This window comes from Apaloderma vittatum, unplaced genomic scaffold, assembly GCF_000703405.1.
Source record: "Apaloderma vittatum isolate BGI_N311 unplaced genomic scaffold, ASM70340v1 scaffold22367, whole genome shotgun sequence".
Lineage (NCBI taxonomy): Eukaryota > Metazoa > Chordata > Aves > Trogoniformes > Trogonidae > Apaloderma > Apaloderma vittatum.
In genome coordinates this window covers 4941-9880 of record NW_009724880.1, presented here as the reverse complement: position 1 = coordinate 9880, position 4940 = coordinate 4941, and positions in this window count along the sequence as shown.

Here is a 4940-nt window from a genome sequence, read left to right as displayed (position 1 = left end):
GAACTCAGGTCAGGGCTGACATGATAAAAAGTATATCAAGTAATACATACTTTGATGAGGGTCCCAGAAATGTGTCTCTTGAGATTTTTTTCTCAAACAGATGAAAATGAGGACCCAGTCACCTAATGGGAAATGCATCTAAAGGGCAGTATGTTTAAAAACAACGCTCAGCACCTTTTTAAGATAAAGGTCTCAAAGATTTCAAAAAATAATTCGTGTTCACAGCTATAAGAAATTTATAGTTTTGCTAAGAGTTCATATGGGTTATTAGCCCTCTTGCTGTAGCCAAAAGCTAACTGTGATAACTAGGTAGGGAAAAAAAATAAAGAAACACACAAACAAACCAACCACCTCCTCAGAGACCTCACTATACTATCTCTCAGGACTTCCCAAGCAGCTACACAAGCCAAGCACCCTGACTCCTGTTGAAATCTGTGGGAGTTAAGTGCCCAGTTGCCACAGCACTGTTGACCACCCCGACATCCCCCCAAAACCAGAAACCTACACTTCCAAACATCTAGAGCTACGCCTATGTGGGGCAAAAAGCAAGAACACCTGAGCCTGGGGGTACCAGACCACCTCTGGAAGTACGAAATCCCAGCTCAGCGTAGGTTCTGCAGACCACCATGCTGGCTGGCAGGGCCCACATCTCTGCAGCAGAGTGGCAGGGTAGAGGGGACAGGTCCCAGTCCTGAGCTACCGCACAGCACAGATGTGGCTGGATCACCTCAGCAAATCCTGCATCCTGGTTCTGGCTTCTGTTGGGGTGGCTGGAAAACCACCGGCCCCTGAGGACAACCTCTGTCTCTTTGGTATGTCACACAGCTTCTGTGGGGGATGAGTCCGAATCACAAGCAACGTGGCAGGCTTCCCACTCCAAGCTGAGATTGTCTTGCATCAGATATGATTCTGGCTTGATTTTCAAACAGACCTAATTCTGCTCTCACTTTGACTTTCTCGCTCATGCAAATCAGTTAACTCCAGCTATATGCTAATGCCACTAAGAATACAATTCACAAATTGCAGAAGGCTATTTTGGGGATTTTCCTTTATTTCAAAGACCCTTAACTCTCCTAGTCTTTCAAAGTGAGCCAAAGAATTCAGATGTTGCTGGTACAAACTGCATCACGCAAGACACAGACATAAAGAGTAAAACAAGCAATGTAGTTTAACACTCAGGCAACCACTGCAAAGCCCCTACACATTGTTGCAAAGAAACAAAAGTTTATAATTGACTCCTCCTTCCAGAGAAGTAAAGGAACCCCTCACTTGCTTTTTGTTTTGTTTTTTTCCCAGTTACAGCCTCGTGGTTCACACAATTACAGCAAGAACATATAAATGGAGCTGCTCGGCCTAAGGAATTTCTCATAACACCAAACAGCTCAAAATAGTATGACGCTTGCTTGTTTGCTTTTAATGTTACTGACCACTTCCCACCACAAATCCTTTCTATCCTTGGCCCAATTACTCATTGCCATAGTTCACCAGCTCCCCTGCACCACATTTCAGCACTTTAGTCGTGAGCTGATTACAATAATGTAGACGGGTCTCACCCTGCAAAGTGCCCAGCACAGCCAGAATCTGGGGTTCACAGTAACTGTTCTCCAGCAGTCAGGGCTGCTACAGGCACGCCAAGCACATTGCAGGTCTGCCCTCTTAGCTGGCATTTTACAGACAACCAACACCCTCCCTTAATTTCATAAAGGATTCCAGAAGGATGACAGTCAAAATGCAAATCTCTGTGGAAAGAAGTCAACTTAGCCTCCCTGTAGGCAGAAAGGCAACTAGCCCTGTAAGAAAGATAACAGGCTTGGGCTCTCTGCTTTCAGTGCCTGAGCATCTACAAGGAAGGAAAACTCATCTCCTGTCCCTTTGCGTGACATTTGCCTCATCGTGAGCATCCAAGTTGCTCAAAGCACAGTCCTTCCCCATGCATGGTGTTTCAGAATCGACATTATAACTATAGTCCCAAGGGAAGCCTGAAAGGATTTGTGTGGGTTCTCTGAGAAGGAGTGACGCTGCCAACCAGTGCATCCCAAATTCTTTTTTAAACCCAAGACTGTGCTATGGGGGCAGATGTGTCTGTTCCTCAGGGCACAGGTGGTGGCATGAAGCACAAGCTCCACTCCTCTAGCTCGACAATATGCTGCCCTGTGTGACTGCAGTCACTGTATTTTTCTCCCCTTTGTGCTGGGAGTGAGAGCAGATCGTGCTGTTCATTGTTCTCAGGGATTTACATGCTGGGGAAGAAAAAAAAAATAAAAAAAAAAACATGTGCGCCTTCTCCTTCCCTCCCTCCCACTGTTTCACTCTCGCTTGCATGTGGCACACACAGAGCAGCTGTCCCCTCCTCCTTTTCATTTCTCCTGGGCGGCTGCACCGAGCTCTGGGAGCACATCTGCATCGCCAGCCACACCTGCTCAGCACGACTTGCGGCAAGGAAAGTTGAAGTTCAAGGGCTGGGAGGTGAAGAGAGGCGTGAAAAATATCTGGCAAAGTAATGGGATTAACACGAGCAGTACTGTGTAAATCACGGTATCGCAGGTGTCTTTTTGCTACTCGCACCAGCTAAAAGCAATAAACAAAAGCATCAACGAGAAGCCTCCCCCAGCAGAAGTTACATTAAGATGGGAACTGACTGATGCTGGGGCTGCGTCAGGAATTGCATTACTTAAATGCAGAGTTGCAAAATTCTACTCATCCACTCAGGGCAAGTCGTATTTTGAAAGACAGGCAAAATAAATAGATTTTTCATTATAAGTCTCCTACTAAAAGGCTGACAAATAAATCTTCCCACAGTGTTATTACCTTCCATAGTAGTTCTGGTGCTCTGAATGCCAGAATATGTAACAGGTATTTAAATGCATTTGTTTATATTCCTATAGAACTGCTTTTTTGCATAACAATGAAATTCCAAATTTTGTCTCAGCCATACTATTGTAAATCCCAACTACAACCTACTGATGTTTCCTATTTAGGAAGAGCAAGCTTACTCCAAGGATGTGTAATGGGATAGTGCCAGCCAGCCCACTAACATTTCTTAGTACACCCTGATTTTATCTGCTCTTCTGCTTGAAATAAAATGAAGAAAGAAAAAGGTAACCACTATCAAAGAAAAACATGAGGCTATGCTCTGGATTCTCTCTTTTCTGGTCCATTTGGAATTCATGGGGATCACTGTAGTTCAACAGGAATTTTAAAAGGTAAGCTCACAATTTACACCAATGAATTTGTAATTTCCAGCAAAGTCTATCCTAATGATGGAATTTCTTTCCTGGTCATGCTGTAGAACAAAAAGAGTTGTGAAAATTTCCTCAGATATCTATGCCTTCCTGTTTTTAGACAGATAAAACTCTTCAAGAGCTGAAGTACAGTAAATCACTGCTCCAGAGGCCCATGACTTTGCTCTGCCCCCAGTGACGTAAGTAATACCAGCTCTAACTCAGGTGTAGTCAAATATCAAAGGCCTACATGCCTTTAGAATCCAAAATGCATTTTTTTCAATTAAAAAAAAAAATCCATCTGTTGAATTTACATCTTTCTACTCTCTTGTAATCTGAGTACCTATCCTGCTACCCAAACAGAATTAGACAAAAAAAAATCTGCTTCAGTGGTTAACCACCACTGAAAGATTATTTTATTCAGCTTCTTCATAGAATAAAGAGCATAAAGAGGATTTAAGCACAAACCAAGCATAGTCTCTCTGTTGCTAGTGGCACAGAAAAGAGAATGCAGACAGCACAGCTTCCGCCTAAATACGGTGTGTAATAGATTCCCTTTAATCAGATCTGCACACTCACACAGAATCATCTGCCAGCGGAGCTAGCGCAGGCACCGGCCAAGGACTATTTTAAAAGCGCAGCTCATGAAGCATTTCCTCAAACTGAGATGCAAAGCCCGGAAAAGGACTTCCTGGCTGGCATGACTACAAGCACGTTCTGGCTTCAAGAGCATCGCCCAGACTGAAGGGACGTGCCACTGGGAGCGTGGCCTGTGTCTCTCCAATGTTGCTGTTTCACCTGGCCATGAACTTGCAGGTACCTCCTTCCCTCCACCGGGCACCCCGCTGCCCCCCTCCACCCCAGCATTACCCAGCAAAGACAGCCCTGGCCGCTGGGAAGCTCTCCACACTCCAGCTTTATTTGGAGCAAGCTCACGCGGCCAGCCTGCACAGCCAAACCTAACCTGCTTTCACTGCATTCTCAGGAAAGCAGCAAAAGCAAAGACAGGATTGCACTGCCTCCGTTTTGAAAGCACGGTGTCAGACACTGAACTTGAGAAAAACTCCTCTGGGACTGTTCAAACTAGGGGGAAAATATTGTTTCCAGCAAACTGCCTTAACTTGATTGATTATCCCACTTTAGTGCCAATATAGACACATTTTAGCCCTTCTCTCACAATACTAGCAGGCCAAGTAAATGTTATAGACTGACATGTCATTGCCAACATGGCTTTACTACATGGGCCTTAAATGAGCCTGAGATACAAGGAGCTCTATCTCGTTACTAGTCTCAAGCTGAAAGCTCTTTGTAGGAACATAAAGTATCTTTAATGTCACCATTTATTGCTCATTTACGTGTATAGCACAAACATCCAGTTTCTTAGGTGGGTGCTAAGATACAAATTTCAATGCTTAACTGCAGGCGTGTTAAAAACCACGTTATAAAAAGTCCTTCCCTTTCTGGTCCCATCTTCTCTTGGTTTAAAAGAAGGTGGTGATTGTGAGGATCCAAACACACCTGACAGAACGCATTTGAATTACATGCCAAGATGTTCTATGCAAAACTCTGTGCTTTAATTTCTTAGAGCTTTAACTGTGAGTACTTTGGACGTAGTCAACCGATACCTTTTTATTATTTTTTTTTTCTTTCTTGGAAGACCCCTGGTTCACATGATGGACCCAGACACCTGAAAACAGACAACTTCAGACTAAAGACTGG